Source organism: Mustelus asterias, chromosome 4 (assembly GCF_964213995.1).
Source record: "Mustelus asterias chromosome 4, sMusAst1.hap1.1, whole genome shotgun sequence".
Lineage (NCBI taxonomy): Eukaryota > Metazoa > Chordata > Chondrichthyes > Carcharhiniformes > Triakidae > Mustelus > Mustelus asterias.
In genome coordinates, this window is record NC_135804.1 from 70,166,719 (window position 1) to 70,191,120 (window position 24,402).

Sequence of the window (24,402 nt, forward strand, 5' to 3'; positions counted from 1 at the left end):
CTAACCTGTGGATTCTAGGCGACCTTGGTCAGATGATTGTTTGCAAGTGCATCACAAACACTCATGAATCGGCTGGAGGCTGTCATGTTAAGACTGAAAAGGTGCCCAGTCTACTTCAAATTACCCTGATATAGTGACAACTATGTGGCATTTTCCACTAACAGGAGCTGCCATCAAACTAAAAAGATGTTCTGCCTACTGCGCAAATGAGTAATGTGGCATGAGTTTCAGTAAGAAGTCTCAGAACACCAGGTTAAAGTCCAACAGGTTTATTTGGTAGCAAATACCATAAGATTTCGGAGCACAGCTCCTTCGTCAGATGGAGTGGATATCTGTTCTCCAACAGTGCACAGACACAGAAATCAAGTTACAGAATACTAATTAGAATGCAAATCTCTACAGCCAGCCAGGTCTTAAAGGTACAGATAATGTGGGTGGAGGGAGCATTCAACACATTTTAAGAGATGTGTATTGTCTCCAGACAGAACAGCTAGTGAGATTCTGCAAGATCGGGGGGAAAGCCTAAACCAGGATGTTGGATTTATGTCACATTATCAGTAACCCCTACTGATAATGTGACATAAATCCAACATCCCGGTTTAGGCCGTCCTCGTGTGCGGAACTTGGCTATCAGTTTCTGCTCAGCGACTCTGCGCTGTCGTGTGTCGTGAAGGCCGCCTTGGAGAACGCTTACCTGAAGATCCAAGGCTGAATGCCCATGACTGCTGAAGTGCTCCCCCACAGGAAGAGAACAGTTTTGCCTGGTGATTGTCGAGCGGTGTTCATCCATCCGTTGTTGTAGCGTCTGCATGGTTTCCTCAATGTACCATGCCTCGGGACATCCTTTCCTGCAGCGTATCAGGTAGACAACGTTGGCCGAGTTGCAAGAGTCGGTACCGTGTACCTGGTAGATGGTGTTCTCACGTGAGATGATGGCATCCGTGTCGATGATCCGGCACGTCTTGCAGAGGTTGCTGTGGCAGGGTTGTGTGGTGTCGTGGTCACTGTTCTCCTGAAGGCTGGGTAGTTTGCTGCAGACAATGGTCTGTTTGAGGTTGCGTGGTTGTTTGAAGGCAAGAAGTGGGGGTGTGGGGATGGCCTTGGCGAGATGTTCGTCTTCATCAATGACATGTTGAAGGCTCCGGAGGAGATGCCGTAGCTTCTCCGCTCCGGGGAAGTACTGGACGACGAAGGGTACTCTGTCCACCGTGTCCCGTGTTTGTCTTCTGAGGAGGTCGGTGCGGTTTTTCGCTGTGGCGTGTCGGAACTGTTGATCTATGAGTCGAGCGCCATATCCTGTTCTTATGAGGGCATCTTTCAGCGTCTGGAGGTGTCTGTTGCAATCCTCCTCATCCGAGCAGATCCTGTGTATTCGGAGGGCTTGTCCGTAGGGTATGGCTTCTTTTACGTGTTTAGGGGGGAAGCTGGAAAAGTGGAGCATCATGAGGTTATCCGTGGGCTTGCAGTACAGTGAGGTGCTGAGGTGACCGTCCTTAATGGAGATGCGTGTGTCGAAGAATGCAACCTTTGTCTGCTGGTTTGATGACAATGTTGCGGTTGGTCTTGAGAGCGTGGATGGCGTTGCGTTGTGCTTGGGTGATGTTCGGTGCTGTCTTGTAAGTGCGGCTGATGAATTTGGTGTTGACGCACCTCCTGATGGCTTGGGCATATACGTCAAGTCGAGGGCAGCGGCCTTCCGGAGGAGTCCAATTCGACTCTTTCCTCTTCGGTTGCACTGTGGGTCTCTCTGTCTGCTGTTCCGGTTCATTAGCTGTCTCATTGTGTTCGCTGTTGGCTTCTTGGGGTTTGTGGAAGAACTCCCTCAGCCTCATTCGTCTGCTGCGAGACTGATGGGGTCTATTTTGGTAGTGGGGCAAAAGTTGAGCCCTCGGCTGAGAACTTCGATTTCATCTGGCTGAAGTGTGTAGTCCGATAAGTTGACAATGGACTTTCCTGCAGTGGTACTGTTTTCTACTGTGGTACCGGGGGAGGCTTGGTTGCTGCTGGTGGTGATGCCGAGTTTCTCAAGTTTCCTGTTCTTGGTGTGCATGTAGATGGTGTAGTTCCTTTGTCTCGTCTGCTTGGCAGTGTTTCGCAGCTGGTCTGCGTCCTGAGCGCAAGTTGAGAATATGGATTCGATCTTGGTTTCCAGGCTGCGGCGCATCCGCCACGATGCCCCCACGATGATGGCATTGCTGCAACGGCCTCAGTACTCAATGCCGTCAACTGCCAGTTTCCAGATGCAATTTTACAGCTCATCCACTTCATCCTGGACCACAATATCTTCACCTTCAACAACCAGTTCTTCATCTAGACACACGGAACAGCCATGGGGACAAAGTTCACACCTCAACATGCCAACATCTTCATGCACAGGTTCGAACAAGACTTCTTCACCGCACAGGACCTTCAACCGATGCTATACACTAGATACATCAATGACATTTTCTTCCTTTGGAGTCATGATGAGCAATCACTGAAACAACTATATGATGATATCAACAAGTTCCATCCCACCATCAGACTCACCATGGACTACTCTCCGGAATCGGTTGCATTTTTGGACACACGCATCTCCATTAAGGACGGTCACCTCAGCACCTCACTGTACCGCAAGCCCACGGATAACCTCATGATGCTCCACTTCTCCAGCTTCCACCCTAAAAACATAAAAGAAGCCATCCCCTACGGACAAGCCCTCCGAATACACAGGATCTGCTTGGATGAGGAGGATTGCAACAGACACCTCCAGACGCTGAAAGATGCCCTCATAAGAACAGGATATGGCGCTCGACTCATCGATCAACAGTTCCGACGTGCCACAGCGAAAAACCGCACCGACCTCCTCAGAAGACAAACACGGGACACGGTGGACAGAGTACCCTTCGTCGTCCAGTACTTCCCCGGAGCGGAGAAGCTACGGCATCTCCTCCGGGAGCCTTCAACATGTCATTGATGAAGACGAACATCTCGCCAAGGCCATCTCCACACCCCCACTTCTTGCCTTCAAACAACCACGCAACCTCAAACAGACCATTGTCCGCAGCAAACTACCCAGCCTTCAGGAGAACAGTGACCACGACACCACACAACCCTGCCACAGCAACCTCTGCAAGACGTGCCGGATCATCAACACGGATGCCATCATCTCACGTGAGAACACCATCTACCAGGTACACGGTACCTACTCTTGCAACTCGGCCAACGTTGTCTACCTGATACGCTGCAGGAAAGGATGTCCCGAGGCATGGTACATTGGGGAAACCATGCAGGCGCTACGACAACGGATGAATGAACACCGCTCGACAATCACCAGGCAAAACTGTTCTCTTCCTGTGGGGGAGCACTTCAGCAGTCACGGGCATTCAGCCTTGGATCTTCAGGTAAGTGTTCTCCGAGGCGGCCTTCACGACACACGACAGCGCAGAGTCGCTGAGCAGAAACTGATAGCCAAGTTCCGCACACATGAGGACGGCCTAAACCGGGATGTTGGATTTATGTCTCACTATCAGTAACCCCCACAGCTTTCCCCCTGATCTTGCAGAATCTCACTAGCTGTTCTGTCTGGAGACAATACACATCTCTTTAACCTGTGTTGAATGCTCCCTCCACCCACATTATCTGTACCTTTAAGACCTGGCTAGCTGTAGAGATTTGCATTCTAATTAGTATTCTGTAACTTGATTTCTGTGTCTGTGCACTGTTGGAGAACAGATATCCACTCCATCTGACGAAGGAGCTGTGCTCCGAAAGCTTATGGTGTTTGCTACCAAATAAACCTGTTGGACTTTAACTTGGTGTTGTGAGACTTCTTACTGTGCTTACCCCAGTCGAACGCCGGCATCTCCACATCATGAGTTTCAGTGCCAGGTTAAGGTCATGCATCCCAACGACTGGCAAATCATGTCAAAGAACACGTCCCTTCGGCTGTTCGCAGTGGGCAGAGTACCAACCGTACACATCCAGTCTGCCTGCAAAAACTTGCAGTACTTAATATCTGACATTAGGTGTCATTCCATGATTGGATTGCACTTGCTGAACAATCGCAATGTGCTAAGAATTACACTAACAATCAAAATAATATTATTATTCGGGCTCACAAAGTGGCTAACTTGCTGTAAGGTAGATATATTGATAGGCAGGGATCTGTCCTCTGCAGACAGAAGGAATATGTCTAGACATTGAGCCTTTTTTGAATTAAACAAAAGCATGGAGACAATAGCTTCCTGGTGAATTCTCCATGGTGATGCCTCAACCAACCGGAGTTTATTTGCCAAACAATCAGCAATCTTTTCTTATGCCCCCTTTGAAATTTGGCATTCTTGCATCTGTCTTAATGAGAGCAAGTTGAATAGTTTCAACAGCATGCCTCTTTTTTCAGCAGGACTCCAATGATGTTTTTGAGTTAGTAATAGCTGGTATTAATATTGGTGTAAATATGAGGTTGAAACTTCACCTTGGCATCTACTACAATACAGTTACAAAAAGACTAGCATAAACTTAGACTGTTGGCAGGAAGAGTGATGGAGTCAGTTGCTCAAGAATGAAGTTTAAACCAATTTCTTCAGTTTTGCTCCTCTTTAATTTGAGGAAATTTCTGTCCATTCAGTATTGGATGTCACATGAAGAGTTTGATCATTCAGTAATACTGCAGGAGTGGTGAGGTGGAGATGAGTTTTATCAGTGTAAGTGTGAAAACTGAGATTACACCACGGATAGACTGCAAGCAAGTGGGGAGCACAGGAGAGCCACACTTGAAAAAATTGAGACAGGCATTTCAGGAACTAAATTAGGAAAGGAAAATGCCACAAATGTCATTTTTATCTTTATTCTTTCAATGGATGTGAGCATCACTGACTGGACCAGCAATTATTGCCCATCCCTATTTGCCCTTGAGAAGGTAGTGGCGAGCTATCTTCTTGAACTGCTGCAGTTCATGAGGTACAGGGCTGTTAGGGAGGGAGTTCCAGGAGCTTGACACAGCAACAGTGAAGGTACGGTGGTCTGTCCAGCCTTTTCAGAGGCCAATTAAAAGTTAATTTGGGATTGGAGTCAGGTGTAGTCGGTCAGACCAGGTAAAGACAGAAAATTTCCTTCCGTAAAGAGCATTAGTGATATACAACAATTGACAATGGTTGCCATTACCAAATTAACTTTTAATTCCAAATTTATTAATTTAATAAATTGTGTTTCAAAGAGTAAATTATTTTTTATGAATTCTGCTGCGGTCAGCTCGAAGTGCACACTACCAGAGGCAAATGTGAGGTCGGTGATCGCTAAATCCAACTCCAGTCCACTTGCCCTTCCCTGGTGACCAGGACATGGGGGCCCAGTCTGTTTCTCTTTAGTTTTGCTTCTTAAGTAAAAAAAGTAAAAAGCTGCTTGTTGCTTGGCATTTTTTAATGGTTATTATTATTGATTACACATTTTTTAAATGATCTGTTTATTGCTTTAACTATTTTTTGCTCACCAAGTTGTTTATATTTTCTTTATACCTTAACTTTTTTTGAAAATCATGATTAATGTTGAGCCAAACCAGATTTCCGGCAGTTGCTACTGGGTTTCTTGTAGAAGGGGAATGAAAAGCTCAACAGAAGTCTGTTTGCTTATTGGAAGGCTGATAAAAAGGGGCTAATTTTGCTCCAATAGAAATGGGAAGCATTGGAAATGCTCACCATGTCTGGCAGCATCTGTGCATGATGTGGAGATGCCGGCGTTGGACTGGGGTAAACACAGTAAGAAGTTTAACAACACCAGGTTGAAGTCCAACAGGTTTAATTTGGTAGCAAAAGCCACACAAGCTTTCGGAGATCCAAGCCCCTTCTTCAGGTGAGTGGGAATTCTGTTCACAAACAGGGCACATAAAGACACAGACTCAATTTACATGAATAATGGTTGGAACAATTTACATGAATAATGGTTCTCCAAGGCAGCCTTCACGACACACGACGGCGCAGAGTCGCTGAGCAGAAACTGATAGCCAAGTTCCGAACACATCAGGACGGCCTCAACCGGGATATTGGGTTCATGTCACACTATTTGTGATCCCCACAGCCTGCCTGGACCTGCAGAGTTTCACTGGCTGTCCTGTCTGGAGACAATACACATCTTTTTAGCCTGTCTTGATGCTCTCTCCACTCACATTGTTTGTATCTTAAAGACTTGATTAGCTGTAAGTATTCGCATTCCAACCATTATTCATGCAAATTGAGTCTATGTCTTTATATGCCCTGTTTGTGAACAGAATTCCCACTCACCTGAAGAAGGGGCTTGGAGCTCCGAAAGCTTGTGTGGCTTTTGCTACCAAATAAACCTGTTGGATTTTAACCTGGTGTTGTTAAACTTCTTACAGCATCTGTGCACACAGAAACAGAAGTCAGAGCAAGTACAGATCATGGGCCGGATTCTGCTATTGTCTCTATAGATGTTCCTTGCTGAGTATTTCCAGTATTCCCTGTTTGTTTCAAATTTCTAGCATCACTTAATAAATGCTTCCTACTGGGCATTTGTAAGTGTGGTTAATTTCAATTTAAAGTGAGAAAATATTTACCACTTAATTGAAGGTGCATTTTTTTTTTCTGTTAAAGCCCACTTCTGTAGATAGAAGTTGCATATGATTGAATGTGAATTCGTTGGTGCAGGCATACTGAAAGATTTTTGCCATTGTTAAACTCGAAAGTGAAACTTGAGTCTTAAAACAACAGTATATGTCACTGTTAGTTGAAGACATTCTCATTTGGACAAGGGATTATTGTTTGTGGTGCTTGTAAGGTTCAAGTCTTTTGCATGTTGGTGTACGTATATAGCATTGGGCCAACTTCAAAGCAAGAAGTTTAACAACACCAGGTTAAAGTCCAACAGGTTTATTTGGTAGCAAAAGCCACACAAGCTTTCGGAGCTCTAAGCCCCTTCTTCAGGTGAGTGGGAATTCTGTTCACAAACAGAGCTTATAAAGACACAGACTCAATTTACATGAATAATGGTTGGAATGCGAATACTTACAACTAATCAAGTCTTTAAGAAACAAAACAATGTGAGTGGAGAGAGCATCAAGACAGGCTAAAAAGATGTGTATTGTATGTGTAACTTCAAAGCAACAGAGCTGGTTGCGTAATATGAATGACCAAATTTTGCATAATCGTCTGGCAAAGCAATGGTTGTAACGTATCACACCATATCTTTCTATGAGCTTTATAAATGGAGGACGAGAGTACAAAAACCAAAAAGATTTGCTGAACCTATATAGAACAGCGATTAAGATGCCCAATTCTGGGCACCCAAACATAGAGGGTCAGAAGGGATTTCCTAGAATGACACCAGGGTTGAGTGGTTACAGCTGGGGTTATTCTCCTTGGAGTCAAGAAAGTGGGAGTGATTTGATGGAGGTGTCTAAATTATGATGGGTTTGATAGAATAAATGGAAACTTCTTCCAATTGCTGAAGGATTGATAATCAGATGGCCCAGATTTAAATTGATTGGCAAAAAAGAAGTAACATGAGAAAAACCTTATTAAAAAAATAGCATTTGGAATGCACTCCCTCTTGATATTGTGGTGGATACAGATTCACACTCGTGTTTCAAAGGAAATTGGATAAACATAGGGAAGGAACAGGTGGTGGGGTGCTGATGGGTGGTAGACTTGACTGGCTTTCTCTTCGAGAAAACTGGTGCAGAAACATGGGCTGAATGGCCTCCTCCTGTGCTGTACTGCATTATGTAGACCCAAAGCCTATTGCCAAGGTGATCAACAGAAGCTCTTGAGGGTTAAAAGGGGGATAAGGAGCCCAGAAACAGGATAAGCTAGATACTGTGTGCCTTCTTCAAAAAGGTCCGTTTATTTGAGTGTTATTCTTTCCATTAAAATATATTCCATCACATTCTTGACTTGTGCCTTGTGGACAGGATTTGGGGAGTCAGGGGAATTACTTGCCGCAGAATCCCCAGCCTCTGACCTACTCTTCATACTATTTATATGGCTAGTCCAGTTTAGCTCCTGGTCAATGGTAATGCCCAGGATGTTAATAGTGGCAGGTTCATTAGTGTAATGCCATTGAATATTTCTGATTAAATATTCTCTTGTTGGAGATGATCATGTGTGACACAGATGTTACTAGCCATTTATTAGCCTGATTTTTTTTGTGGCTTGTTAAGTTTGGACACAGAATGCTTCAGGATTTGTACAGAAAGGGGTCAGTATGCAACACAGTGCATGCATGAGCCATCTTGGTACAGGTAGGGATCAATGTGTGGTGCAGTGTATGTATTCACTATTTTGGTACATAAACCAGCAGAGGTGTGACTCAGGGTCTGTGCCCACCTTGTGCCAGGCACTAAGAGACAATGTTTGACTTGTTTATTTTACACTTGCTCTTCGCAGTTTCTGCCCATGTGTTCTGTAAACACTGACTTATGCTGGGATTTATTCTTCACAGGCATCATCTAACTGGCCATTCTTCTTCTGTGAGCTAGGACAGTGAATGTCAGCAGGAGGTTTTGACCATGGCTAGCATCACATGTTGAGTAAGGTGATGGATTGTCACAATTATAGTGCCTGGCCCATACATGTGTACATTAAACATTAGGTTGTACTTATTGAAAGGGTAGAGCTCAATGTAATGGTTCTGATCTAGTCCAACTTTACTAATAATTAAATTTAATCCCAGAATTTCTGAACAGCCTCAGGATCCCTGATGTACTTCAAGTTTTTCTTTTGCCTTCCAACAGCTGTTGAATTCTCCAAAATCTAGTACGTCCTTGACTTAAAGCTGCAGAAAAAAATCTCTTAACGGATAAGAATAGATGTATTCAAGAGCAATCCCATTAGATTTTGAACACAGAGAATTAAGAAAATGGAATAGAACATCGAACAGTGCAGCACAAAACAGGCCCTTCGGCCCACGATGTTGTGCCGAGCTTTGTCTGAAACCCAGATCAAGCTATTTCCTCCTATCATCCCGAAGTACTCCATGTGCCTATCCAATAGCTTCTTAAATGTTCCTAAAGTTTCTGACTCCACTATCCCTGCAGGCAGTCCATTCCACACCCCAACCACTCCCTGAGTAAAAAACCTACCTCGGACATCCTTCCTATATCTCCCACCATGAACCCTATAGTTATGCCCCCTAGTTACCGCTCCATTCACCCGAGGAAATAGTCTTTGAACGTTCACTCTATCCCCCTCATCATCTTATAAACCTCTATCAAGTCTCCTCTCAACCTCCTCCGCTCCAAAGAGAAAAGCCCAAGATCCCTCAACCTTTCCTCATAAGACCTATCCTCCAAACCAGGCAGCATCCTGGTAAATCTCCTTTGCACTCTTTCCAATGTCTCCACATCCTTCTTGTAGTGAGGTGACCAGAACGGCACACAATATTCCAAATGTGGTCTCACCAAGGTCCTGTACAGTTGCAGCATAACCCCACGGCTCTTAAACTCCAACCCCTTGTTAATGAACGCCAACACACTATAGGCCTTCTTCACGGCTCTATCCACTTGAGTGGCAACCTTCAGAGATCTATGGATATGAACCCCAAGATCTCTCTGTTCTTCCACAGTCTTCAGAACCCTACCTTTGACCCTGTAATCCACATTTAAATTTGTCCTACCGAAATGAATCACCTCGTATTTGTCAGGATTAAACTCCATTTGCCATTTTTCAGCCCAGCTCTGCATCCCATCTATATCTCTTTGCAGCCTACAACAGCCCTCCACCTCATCCACTGCTCCACCAATCTTGGTGTCATCAGCAAATTTACTGATCCACCCTTCAGCCCCCTCCTCCAAGTCCCTGTGGCACTCCGCTGGTAACCGATTTCCAGTCCGAAAATTTTCCATCCACCACCACCCTCTGTCTTCTGTTAGATAGCCAGTTACCTATCCAATCGGCCAAACTTCCCTCTATCCCACACATCCTTACTTTCTTCATAAGCCGACCGTGGGGGACTTTATCAAACGCCTTACTAAAATCCATGTATATGACATCAACTGCACTACCTTCATCTACACACTTAGTTACCTCCTCAAAAAATTCTATCAAATTTGTGAGGCAAGACTTGCCCTTCACAAATCCGTGCTGACTAACCCAGAATAATGCAGGAAGGTAGATTTGAGGTAGCATATCATTTTGAATTGCAGAGCAAATCAAGCCAAATAACCTACTCTTCCTCCTTCTTCATATGTTTATATCTGCTACTGTCAGGTTCCATCTCTAGCAGCCAAGAGTTCCTCAGGGTCATGTCCTCGGCCCAACCGTCTTCAGCTGCTTCATCGACGATCTCTTTTGCATCACAAGGTCAGAAGTGGGATGTTTGCTGATGATTCAGCACCATTCAAGACTCCTCCGATACTGAAGCAGTCCATGTCCAAATGCAGCATGACCTGGACAATATCCAGACTTGACAGACGGGTGACGAGTAAGAACATAAGAACATAAGAAATAGGAGCAGGAATAGGCCATCTAGCCCCTCGAGCCTACCCCACCATTCAATAAGATCATGGCTGATCTGAAGTGGATCAGTTCCACTTACCCGCCTGATCCCCATAACCCCTAATTCCCTTGCCGATCAGGAATCCATCTATCCGTGATTTAAACATATTCAACGAGGTAGCCTCCACCACTTCAGTGGGCAGAGAATTCCAGAGATTCACCACCCTCTGAGAGAAGAAGTTCCTCCTCAACTCTGTCCTAAACTGACCCCCCTATATTTTGAGGCTGTGCCCTCTAGTTCTAGCTTCCTTTCTAAGTGGAAAGAATCTCTCCACCTCTACCCTATCCAGCCCCTTCATTATCTTATAGGTCTCTATAAGTAACATTTGTGCCACACAAGTGCCAGGCAATGATCATCTCCAGCAATAGATAATCTAACCATTGCCTTTGCCATTTAATGGCATTCCTGTCGCTGAATCCCCCACTCAACATCCCGGGGGTTACCATTAACCAGAAAATGAACTGGGCTCATCATATAAATACTGTAGCTACAAGAGTAGACCAGATGCTGGGAATCCTCTGGCAAGTAACTCCCCTCCTGACTCCCATATCCTGTCCATAATCTAGAAGGCACAAGTCAGGACTGTGATGGAATATTCTCCACTTGCCTGGATGAGTGCAGCTTTAACACACTGAAGAGAAACTCAACACATCCAGTTCAAAACAGCCTGCTTGGTCAGCACCCCGTCCACAGACATTCAGTCTCTCTAGCACTAACACACGTTAAAAGCAGTGTGGACCATCTAAAAGATGCACTGCACAAACTCACCAAGGCTCCTTCGACAGCATCTTCAAACCCATGATCATTACAATATAGAAGGACAAGGGCAGCACACACATGTGTAAGGGACTGAGGAAAATTTGTGGGGAAGACATTTACCAGTGTTCTTTGTCCCTTGTGGGTTTCAGTGTCCTGTTTGCCGGGGCGGGTGCTGTGAACAGGATGCTGTTGGTTGAGTGATGTGGGCTGGGTCAATGGGATTGCTCTGGGGGCGGGAGAAAAAAAAAGGCGCCAGGAAGTGAAGCAGCTGCAGAGCTGAGGAGGGGGTGTGGAGAAGAGGGACAGCCACGTTTTTGGAGAGAAGCTTTTCGGAGACCGTAAAAACTCAGTTCGAAGCGAATCTTTCTCGGGTAGAACTGCTTGGTTTTTCATGACTGCCGAGGAGGACAGCCTTCAGCGCACTGGACCTGCGTTACTACACAGATAGCTCGCGGCACCTCTGCCTCGTGTGCTTGCTCCATCATCTTCCCTCTCGTAGACCCATCTGGACTGTGTGTGTGTCGGGGTTAAGTGAGTACTATCAGACAGGAACGGTAACAGAATGTGGTTTTCTTCAGATGTGCAGCAACGGATGGGCCCCAATGTTTAAAATTCAAAGTGCTTGGTGATATTCTGAACATTTCTCAGGTTGAAACGGTTAATTGGAAAATCTTCGGTTGGGATTCTTTACTTGTTTATATCTGCTAATTATATTTGTTATTAAAAAATTTTTGTTATTCCGTTTACCTTGTTGTTCCGAACCTTTTCTCATTCTAAGGTTTATCTCAATAACATTTTTGGAGGCACCGCGCTAAACATACTCAAATCCTTTTCATGCAAGCCTGTACTGGCATTTATGGGTAAACAGGAAATTTAGCCAGCTCACCATCAACTGCTAGGAATTCAGGATCCTGTAAATCGAACAGTTAAATAGTAGCCCCATATAGTGATCAGCAGGGGGTTACACATGGGAATACCACCACCTGGAAGCCCCCCTCCAAGCCACTCGCTATCTGACTGATTTGGAATTATACTTATGTTTCTTCTCAGTCGCTGGGTCAAAATCCTGGCACTCTGTCCCTAACAGCACTGTGAATGTACCTACATCACATGGACTGCAGCAGTTCACAAAGGCAACTCACCACCATCTTCTCCTGGGCAATTAGGGATGGGTAATAAATGTTGGCCGAGCCAATAATGTTCACAACTTCCGAATGACTGAATCAACAGACTGCAGTTGCAACAGTTCTTTCACTTTTGTTAAGCAAAAGAACAGCCAAGATTCCTACTTCACTAACGCACTTGGGATAACATTGGGTGAGGCGAATGTTGAGCTTAGCTGTGACACAAGCTACAATTGTTCAGTAATACAAACACAAAATACTGCAGATGCTCAAAATCTGAAATTAGAACAAGAAATGCTGGAAATACACATCAGGATCCAGATGGGTCATCTCGACCCGAAACATTAATTCTTGTTTCTCTCCATAGATACTGCCCGACATGCTCTGTATTTCCAGCATTTTATGTTTTTGTACTACTGTTCACTACCATGTTGTAACAGTGTGTCCAGGCTGACAGTAAGAACAGGCACTTGGTTGAATCATGCTTAAAAATGTGTCACTGTGTTCTGGAAAAGTTGGTAAGTGCAAAAACTGTTCAGATGCCCAAAGACAGAATAATGGCAGAATGGTGTATTTACAGCTCATTGGGAATGATAATAAAGTGCTCCGCAAACTACAATGGTCTCTCCTCAATATCCAATGCTCAGCTCGTAACTTTTTATACGTTCGCTTTGCAGCATATCAGCAATGGAGCTTTTGCGAGTGGGAAATACAAACCAAATATCTGTCAAGTCACCAGATGTTGAAAAAGACAAGCTTTTGGATTTACACAGAAAACAGTTTGAATGTTCTGTCTGCAGGAAAAAGTTCAAAACATCAATGTGGCTGGAAAAGCACCAAATCGTACACACCGTGGAAGAGGGTTCCAATGTGCACACTGTGGAAAGAACTTTGTTCAGGCACACAATCTAAAAAATAATTACATTATTCACCGTCGGGATAAACCCTACACATCTTCTGTGTGTGGACGAGGCTTCAGCCGATCTTCAAGCCTGGCGATACACAAGGGCAACCACTGCAGAAAAGCGATACAAATGTGAGGACTGTGGGAAGGGATTCTGTTACCCATCTGAGCTGGAAATTCATCGTTGGAGTCACGCTGGGGAGTTGCCATTCACCTGCTCTGTGTGCGGGACAGGATTCACTCAGTCCTCCAGCCTGCAGACACACCAGTGAGTTAACACGGGGGAGAAGCCAGTCACCTGTTCTCTGTGTGAAAAAGGATTTTCTCGCTCCTTCCATCTACTCACACACAAGTGTGTTCACACCGGGGAGCACCCATTTACCTGTTCTAAGTGTGGGAAGAGATTCACTCAGTCCTCTCACCTACTGATACATCAGCATGTTCGCAATAAGGAAAGGCTGTTCATCTGCTCTGTTTGTGGGAAGGGATTCACTCAGTCCTCCACCCTGCTGAGGCACCAGTGTGCGCATTCTGGAGAGAGACCATTCTCATGCTCTGTGGGAAAAGATTTACTCAGTCCTCACACCTCAACACATCCGCATGCTCACACAAGGGAGAGGCCATTTACTTGCTCCGTGTGTGGGAAGGGATTCATTCAGTCATCACACCTACTGCATCACCAGTATATTCACACTGATGAGAGGCTCTTTAAATGCTCAGTGTGTGGAAAAGGATTCATTTGTTCATCATATCTGCTGGTGCACCAGCATCTGCAAAGTGATTGCAGTAGTTAGATTAGTTATTAGCACAGCCCAGCATTGAACCAGGCTGTTGATGATAATGCCTACAACTGGTCTAGGTTTTCGAATAAAAGCAAAGTACTGTGTATTCTGGAAATTTGAAATAAAAACAGAAAATGCTGCAAAAGATTGGCTGGTCTGGTAGCATCTATGGAGAGAGACATGGAGGCCAGGATTTTCCAACCCCACTGTAGCAGAAACCACCATGGGGGATGCAGTGTGATATCCAAAAGTCCATTGACTTACAACGGTACTGAATGATCACGGGTGAGTGGGATCAGAACATTCCACCCAAAGTTAAAGTTTCGAGTCCGTTGAGTCATACACATTTGAAACGTTAACTCCGTTTCTCTCTCCACAGATGCTGCCAGAGCAGCTGAGAATTCCCAACAGGTTTTCACATTTCATAGTTCAAACAGATTTGTTTTAAACACACTAAGGATAGTATCCCATTTAGAAAGATGCGGGTTAATCCGGGATAGTCAGCACGGATTCGTGAAGGGCAAGTCGTGCCTCACAAATTTGATAGAATTTTTTGAGGAGGTAACTAAGTGTGTTGATGAAGGTAGGGCAGTTGATGTCATATAATTGGATTTTAGTAAGGCGTTTGATAAGGTCCCCCATGGTCGGCTTATGATGAAAGTGAGGAGGTGTGGGATAGAGGGAAAGTTGGCCGATTGGATAGGTAACTGGCTGTCTGATCGAAGACAGAGGGTGGTGGTGGATGGAAAATTTTTGGATTGGAGGCAGGTTGCTAGCGGAGTGCCACAGGGATCAGTGCTTGGTCCTCTGCTCTTTGTGATTTTTATTAATGACTTAGAGGAGGGGGCTGAAGTGTGGATCAGTAAATTTGCTGATGACACCAAGATTGGTGGAGTAGTGGACGAGGTGGAGGGCTGTTGTAGGCTGCAAAGAGACATAGATAGGATGCAAAGCTGGGCTGAAAAATGGCAAATGGAGTTTAACCCTGATAAATGTGAGGTGATTCATTTTGGTAGGACTAATTTAAATGTGGATTACAGGGTCAAAGGTAGGATTCTGAAGACTGGTGGAACAGAGAGATCTTGGGGTTCATATCCACAGATCTCTAAAGGTTGCCACTCAAGTGGATAGAGCTGTGAAGAAGGCCTATAGTGTGTTAGCTTTTATGAAGAGGGGGTTGGAGTTTAAGAGCCGTGGGGTTATGCTGCAACTGTACAGGACCTTGGTGAGACCACATTTGGAATATTGTGTGCAGTTCTGGTCACCTCACGATAAGAAGGATGTGGAAGCGCTGGAAAGAGTGCAGAGGAGATTTACCAGGATGCTGCCTGGTTTGGAGGGGTAGGTCTTATGACGAAAGGTTGAGGGAGCTAGGGTTGTTCTCTCTGGAGCGGAGGAGGCTGAGGGGAGACTTAATAGAGGTTTATAAAATGATGAAGGGGATAGATAGAGTGAACGTTCAAAGACTATTTCCTCGGGTGGATGGAGCTATTACAAGGGGGCATAACTATAGGGTTCGTGGTGGGGGATATAGGAAGGATATCAGAGGTAGGTTCTTTATGCAGAGAGTGGTTGGGGTGTGGAATGGACTGCCTGCAGTGATAGTGGAGTCAGACACTTTAGGAACATTTAAGCGGTTATTGGATAGGCACATGGAGCACACCAGGATGATGGGGAGTGGGATAGCTTGATCGTGGTTTCAGATAAAGATCGGCACAACATCGTGGGCCGAAGGGCCTGTTCTGTGCTGTACTCTTCTATGTTCTGTTCACAGACAAATATGTTTGTTCATTTAATATCTGCATTAGTGAACGGATGTGTTAATTAGATTGTTTAAATTGGCTTTTAGGTGTGTAAATGGGATTAGGTGGGAGGTCAGGTGTTCCTCACATGTTGGTGCAAGCTCAATGGGCTGAAGGGCCTCTTCTGCTTGATGGTTCTGTTACAAATCACAGCACAAAATGTTCTCGGAGCAAGTGTCACTGACTACTCCTGCAAATGAACCTGATGTTCCCTAGGACCTGGAGTGCTTGTTCACTGATCAATATTTAGTACTGTGACCTGGGATGTAACAGTAAACTCCCCACCCCTCCACTCCACATTGTCTGAAACTAGTCAATATGATCTCGTCTGCACCCCAGATCAGTTTCCTGTTTCCCCTACTCCGAGTAATTCTAAATCCACAAATGGGTTCATTTTAACTTCATCACATCACAATTAGAGTGAACTCCCAAGTTCCAACATAAAAATCTTAAATAAAAGCAAAACACAATGGATGCTGGAAATTGACATAAAAACAGACAATGTTGAAAATAATCTGTGAGCATCTAAAACATAACTCAGTTTCTCTTTTCACAGATGCTGCCAGACTTGCCAAGTATTTCCAGCGTTTTCTGTTTTTATTATAAACATCTTAAATATGTGACAATTACTAAATTTTAAATTAACTTGAGGAAGAACAGGATGAGCTATTGCCATAAAAGGTGGCATGATGTTTGCACAGATCCTCTGCAAGGCACATTAATATAAATGCAAAAATATTTTACAATTATATACTCGGGAAAAGGCTGATCAAGAGCAATGTTGGACTCTTAAGAACTGATAATGGTGATGTCAGTTAAAAGTAGGAAATAGTGAACCTTGCATCAATATTTAAGCAGAGGAGGTTAGAATGTGGAATATTCTCAAGAAACCAACATTAAGTCAGAACTTGGATTTACCACAATAACACAAGCAAAATAACAGTAATGAAGAAAATGTTGACATTATAGATTGACAAATTCCCAAGACCAGCTGGTTACTGAAAACATTGCAAATGCCCAAACTGTAATCTTCCAAAGTTCTCTTGATTCAGGAACCATCCTTTTCGATTGGAAAACTATGCATATCACTCCACTATTTGATGCAGTTGTAAGTGAGAAACCAGGGGTGAATTAGCCTCACATCTGTTCTTGAATCTTTAATTAATGAGAGAGTGACTGAACATATTGCAAATTTCCAACTGATTAAAACAAGCCAACATGGATGTGTAGACGGTAAGTCATTACTGGATTCCACTTATTTTGCTGATTGTTAATTAAACTGTCCTCTTGTTGCATCTCTATATCTTTGTGTTTCATCTTAAACAATCTGGATAATTTTCACTGCTGGCTTATGTGTCAGAGTGTTTCTACGTTGCAAAGCAGCTCAGTGACTGAACAAAAATGGCATTTCCTACAAGTGTGATCATCGAGGACAGTCTCACTGTCCAGAAACTGCCATATATTGTCATCCAAACACATTTCCTACTCTATTTTCATATTAAATGTTTATATAATAGCTCTTTGTTTATCTCTAGAGTAAACTGAATTTTAGAAACATAGAAAAACTACAGCACAAAACAGGCCCTTCGGCCCCACAAGTTGTGCCGAACATATCCCTACCTTCTCGGCCTACCTATAACCCTCCATCCTATTCAGTCCCATGTACTCATCCAGGAGTCTCTTAAAAGACCCTATTGAGTTTGCCTCCACCACCACTGACAGCAGCCGATTCCACTCGCCCACCACCCTCTGTGTGAAAAACTTCCCCCTAACATTTCCCCTGTACTTACCCCCAGCACCTTAAACCGGTGTCCTCTCGTAGCAGCCATTTCCACCCTGGGAAAAAGCCTCTGAGAGTCCACCCGATCTATGCCTCTCAACATCTTATATACCTCTGTTAGGTCTCCTCTCATCCTACGTCTCTCCAAGGAGAAAAGACCGAGCTCCCTCAGCCTATCCTCATAAGGTATGCCACTCAATCCAGGCAACATCCTTGTAAATCTCCTCTGCACCCTTTCAATCATTTCCACATCCTTCCTGTAATGAGGCGACCAGAACTGAGCACAGTACTCCAAGTGGGGTCTGACAAGGGTCTTGTATAGCTGCATCATTATCCCCGGACACCTAAACTCAATCCCCGATTGATAAAGGCCAGCACACCGTACGCCTTCTTAACCACCACCTCCACCTGCGGGGCCGATTTTAGAGTCCAATGGACCCGGACCCCAAGGTCCTTCTGATCCTCTACAGTACTAAGAGTCTTTTCCTTTATATTGTACTTCTTCATTCCATTTGACCTGCCAAAATATACCACGACGCATTTATCTGGGTTGAAGTCCATCTGGCACTTCTCCGCCCAGTCTTGCATCCTATCTATGTCCCTCTGTAACTTCTGACATCCCTCCAGACTATCCCCAACCCCACCAACCTTTGTGTCATCGGCAAACTTATCAACCCATCCCTCCACTTCCTCATCCAGGTCATTTATGAAAATGACAAACAGCAAGGGTCCCAGAACAGATCCCTGGGGTGCACCACTGGTGACCGACCTCCATTTAGAAAAAGACCCATCTATACACACTCTCTGCCTCCTTTGGGCAAGCCAGTTCTGGATCCACAGGGCAGCAGCCCCTTGGATTCCATGCCCTCTCACTTTTTCTAGAAGCCTTGCATGGGGGACCTTATCGAACGCCTTGCTAAAATCCATATAAACCACATCTACCGCTTTCCCTTTGTCAATGTGTTTAGTCACATTTTTGAAGAACTCCGCCAGGCTCGTAAGGCACGATCTGCCTTTGACAAAGCCATGCTGAGTATTCTTGAGCATACTAAACATCTCCAAATGCTCATAAATCTTGTCCCTCAGGATCTTCTCCATCAGCTTATCAACCACTGAGGTTAGACTCACCGGTCGGTAATTTCCTGGTCTATCCCTATTCCCCTTCTTGAAAATAGGAACCACATCCGCAATCCTCCAATCCTCCGGCACCTTTCCTGTCTCCATCGACGACGCAAAGATCATCGCCAGAGGGTCTGCAATCTCTTCCCTCGCCTCCCACAGTAACCTGGGGTACATCCCATCCGGGCCCAGCGACTTATCTATCTTGATGCCATTCAAAGATTCCAGCACAACCTCTTTATTAAAGTCCACATACTCAATCTTTTCAGTCCACCGCAAGCCCGCAGTACATCCACCCAGGTCCTTCTCTGTGAAAACCGCCGCAAAATACTCAAGCACCTCTGCCATTTCTACTGGTTCCGTACAGATTTTCCCTCCTTCACCTTTTATAGGCCCTCTTCCTTCACGTCTCATCCTTCTACTCTTCACATATTTATAGAACGCCTTAGGGTTTTCCTTAATCCTGCCTGCCAAGGCCTTCTCGTGACCCCTTCTGGCTCTCCTAATTTCCTTCTTTAGTCCCTTCCTACAAGCCGTATACTCATCTATCTTCGCCAAGCTCTCTGAACCTTTTGTATGCTTTCCTTTTCTTCTCGACTAGGTCCCGCACAGCTTTCGTGCACCACGGTTCCTTTAACCTACCAATACCTCCCTGTCTGCTCGGAATGTAGTCCTGTAGAACTCTAGACAGACATTCCTTGAAAAACTGCCACCTCTCTTCAGTACATTTGACCGAGAATACCTCCTTCCAATTTACTCCTCTAATTTGCTGCCTTATGTCTTCATATTTCCCCTTGCTCCATATAAATGCTTTCCTCGCTTGCCTGATCCTCTCTTTTTCCAATGCAAGCATAAAGAAGATAGAGTTATGATCGCTATCCCCAAGATGCTCTCCCACTGATAGATCTGACACCTGTCCAGGTTCATTGGTCAGTATCAGATCAAGTACAGCCTCTCCTCTTGTAGGCTTGTCCACATGCTGTGTTAGGAAACCCTCCTGAACACACCTAACGAACTCCTCCCCATCCAATCCCCTTACCCTAGGGATATTCCAATCTATGTTTGGGAAATTAAAAGTCTCCCATCACAACAACTCTGCTATTACTGCATCTCTCCAGGATCTGTTTCCCGATCTGCTCCTCCACCTCCCTGTTACTATTGGGCGGCCTATAGAAAACTCCCAGCAAAGTGATCAACCCCTTCCCACTCCGAACTTCCACCCACAGAGACTCTGTGGACAATCCCTCCACAGCAAACACCTCCTCTACAGCTGTGACACTATCCCTGATCAGCAGTGCCACTCCACCCCCTCTCTTGCCTCCCTCCGTCCTTCCTGAAACATCTGAATCCCGGCACCTGGAGTATCGAGTCCTCTCCCTAAGACATCAGTGTCCGTAATGGCCACCACATCACACTTCCAGGCATCGATCCACGCTCTGAGCTCATCCCCTTTATTCACTATACTCCTGGCATTAAAGTAAATGCATCTCAATCCTTTGGTCTGAGCTCTCCCCTTCTCTATCCCCCGTCCATCCTCCCTCTTGCACTATCTATAACCCTTCTCTGTTTGCAAGCTAACTTCTTCGCTCCTCGTCACTTCGTCTCGATCCCCTCCCCCCAACCTATCTAGTTTAAACTCTCCCCAGTCGCCTTAGCCAACCTTCCCACCAGGATATTGGTCCCCCTGGGATTCAAGTGCCACCCGTTTTTTGTGCACAGGTCACACCTGCCCCTAAAGAGGTCCCAATGGTCCAGGAACGTGAATTCCTGCCCCCTGCACCAGTCCCTCAGCCACACATTCATCCTCCACCTCACTCCAATCCTGCCCTCACCTTCCTGTCGCACAGGCAGCAATCCTGAGATTACTACCTTTGCTTTCCTCCTGCTCAGCTGTCTCCCTAATTCCCTATACCCTCTTTCATGACCCCTTCCCCCTTCCTTCCCACATCAGCGGTACCAATATGTACCGCTACCTCTGGCTCTTCTCCCTCCCACCTCAGGATTTCTGGGACTCGACCAGCGACATCCTGGATCCCGGCCCCAGGGAGGCAGACCACCATCCGAGACTCCCGCCTGCCTCTGCAAAAACGCCTGTCCGACCCCCTTACTGTCGAGTCCCCGATTAACACTGCCTTCCTCCTCTTTTCCTTAGCCCTCTGAGTTACAGGGCCGGACTCCACTCCGGAGACACAGCAGTACTCAGGCAGGAGTATTTGTTGTGTAGGGGCACATCCACCGGGGTGCTCTCAATCACCCGAGCTTTACCCTTCCTGGCCGTCACCCACTTGGCCTCCACCCGTGGCCCTGGTGTGACCACCTGATGATAGCTCTTGTCTATCACCTTCTCCCTTAACAGCCTAAGATCCTCGAGCTGCAGTTCCAGCTCCCTAACATGGTCCCTCAGGAACCGCAGCTCGACACACCCCTCACAGATGTGGATGGCTGGGAGGCCAGGTGCCTTCAGGACCGCCCACATCCTACACTGGGAGCAACACACTGGCTTCACACTCATATTTGACCTTTTTTACCAAGGTACACAGAGAAAAGTAAATAAGAATTAAAAACTAAGAATTAAAACTCACCCCTGCTCGACCTGTCCCCCGAAGCCCTGTGAGCCAAAGGCCTTACAGCTCACACTCTGCTTCCCACTCACTCCGCTGCCCGCTCCCGACGCTGCCCGAGCGTTTAAACTAGATTTGCAGGGGGATGGGAACCAGAGTGCCAGAGCAGATAGTGGAGCAGGGGTAAAAAGACAGGTTAGTTCAAGCAAAATCACAAATGGAAGGGTAGAGTGTGGTGGAAATAATTTTTTGAGGTGTGTCTATTTCAATGCCAGGAGTATTGTGGGGAAGGCAGATGAGCTGAAGGCATGGATAGACACATGGAAATATGACATAATAGCCATTAGTGAAACTTGGCTACAGGAGGGGCAGGACTGGCAGCTCAATGTTCCAGGGTTCCAATGTTTCAGGCGGGATAGAGGCAGAGGGATAAAAGGTGAGGGGGTGGCACTGTTGGTCAGGGAAAATGTTACTGCGGTACTCAGGCAGGATAGATTAGGGAGCTTGTCTACAGAGGCCCTATGGGTGGAGCTGAGAAACAGGAAAGGTATGACCACATTAATGTGGTTGTATTATAGACCACCCAATAGTCAGCGAGAATTGGAGGAGCAAATCAGCGGAGAGATAGCTGACAACTGCAAGAAACACAAAGTTGTGATAGTAGGGGATTTTAATTTTCCACATATAGATTGGGACTCGCATACTGTTAAAGGTTTAGACGGGGTAGACTTTGTAAAATGTGTTCAGGAGAATTTTCTACATCAGTATATAGAGGTGCCAACTAGAGAGGATGCGATTTTGGATCTCCTATTGGGAAATGAGTTAGGGCAGGTGATGGATGTGAGTGTCAGGGAACACTTTGGATCCAGTGATCATAATGCCATTAGTTTCAACCTGATCGTGGATAAGGATAGATCTGGTCCTCGGGTTGAAGTTCTGAACTGGAAAAAGGCCAAATTTGATGAAATGAGAAGGGATCTGGGAAGTGTGGATTGGCACAGGCTGTTCTCTGGTAAGGATGTGAATGGAAAGTGGGAGGCCTTCAAAGGAGAAATTTTGAGAGTGCAGAGTTTGTATGTTCCTGTCAGGATTAAAGGCAAAGTAAATAGGAATAAGGAACCTTGGTTCTCGAGAGAGATTGTAACACTGATTAAGAGGAAGAGAGAGTTGTATGAAATGTACAGGCAGCAAGGAACACATCAGATGCTCGAGGAGTATAAAAAGTGCAAGAAGCTACTTAAGAGGGAAATCAGGAGGGCTAAAAGAAGACATGAGGTTGCTTTGGCAGACAGAGTGAAGGAAAATCCAAAGAGCTTCTATAGGTATGTTAGGAGCAAAAGGATAGTGAGGGATAAAATTGGTCCTCTTGAAGACCAGAGTGGTAGACTGTTTATGGAACCAAAAGAGATGGGGGAGATACTTGACAGACGTTCCATGCCAATTTTCCAAATGAAGAAATTTAAATTCAGTAAAAATCACACTGCTTTTATTTAAAGAAATCTTCAATCCTCATAAAGAGTTACCTGAGTCAACAACGGGATAACAAGATTAATCATGGTAAAAATGGTTTTCTAATATTTTAACATAAAGGCAAATCAAATTTCATCAGATCGTGCTTTCTGCGGTTCCAGGAGCCATTTTAGGAACAAGGTGGGAGGTTGATGCTGAATCTGGCAGAAATGCTTTTGTTGCTTTAATCAGTCATAGTCCCTGTATGAGCGGCCTCCGTAACCACCACCATAGTAGTATCCACCCGAATAGCTATCCCGGTCTCCTGTATCAAACCGGCCTCCGCCACGATAGCTTCCTCTCCTGCCACTATCCCAATAGCCACCTCCTGCTCCTCTCCTGCAGCCACTGTTACTGTAGCCACTGCTATAGCTGCCTCTATCATACCCGCGACCGCCTCCAGACCTATTCTTGGCATGACCCACTCGGATCTGACGTCCATCGAGGGATTTTCCATTCATCGCCTGCAACGCGTCTCTGGCGTCCTCTGGGTTTTCGAAAGTGATGAAGCTGAAACCGCGGGACACCATGGTGTCTTTGTCTTTAATCACTTTCACCTCAGAGATCTGCCCGTACTTGGAGAAAACCTGTTCCAGAGACTGCTCGTCTGTGTTGAAGTTCATGCCGCCGACAAACAACTTTCCTGCTTCAGTCATGGTGGAGGAATTGCTGCGCACGTGAGTGTGTGAAGCTCTAGGAGCTGGCCTAATTGGTGGAGTCAGTGGTCTTGGGGACCGTGTATGTGGTGGGGGTCTCCTACAAACGGGCCACCTAAAATGGCGATTTGTAAAGCACTCTGGGACAATTGGGCAAGAACTAAAACAACAGGCTGCAGCCTAAAAGACAGAGATAAACAGGCTGCAACTCAGACGGGTGAATACACAGGAAATAGGCCATCCCAAAGACAATGGACACTTTCTGGTCAAACATACTTGTTTACCTTAACCCCTTATTTGGGAGGGAGGTATGTGACCTATGTGCCTCCAGCACCTACAGGCATGGTCGTTGGGTACACACCCAGAGGTTGGTGTGGCAGCACCTGATTGGACTCTTATCGATCAGGGTGATCAAGCCCTGATCGATTGATTGACAAGAATCAGGAGACCGCCCTAAAACGACACAAAACCAGGAAGGGATAAAAAGCTTCTGCACAACAGAAGCTTGCTCTCTCACTCTGTCTCTCTCTGACCCCACAAACGAGCTACAACAACGGTGACCGTCGCCAGCAACGACCAGCACGAGGAGAGCCACCGCACCCAAGAAGGAAGGAAGACCAGAGGCAGAGTGCCAGACCAGACCAAAGGACCAGACCACGCAGAGGACGACTGAGACCAACACACAGATAAAGGCCAATATCTGCTTGGGTACTTGCCAGTCATGCAAAGTTAAGTCAAGGTCTCGTATTGGACTTGAACTTTAGTATTTTTTGTAAGATAACTTATTGTTCGTTGGGTGGGTGATTATTGATTGTGTGTTTTAAATAAATATTGGTTATACTAACAAGACGTCTACTCGCAGTTCTTTGTCCATCATATGAGGGTTAAAACAGACTGTGCGGCAGGCACAACAGTACG

General features: G+C 45.5%; 1 pseudogene; it reads right to left on the reverse strand.

Moving 5' to 3' along the window:
• Positions 1-23,016: 23,016 nt before the first annotated feature.
• Positions 23,017-23,484, reverse strand: LOC144492314 (cold-inducible RNA-binding protein B pseudogene; annotated as a pseudogene).
• Positions 23,485-24,402: the final 918 nt, after the last annotated feature.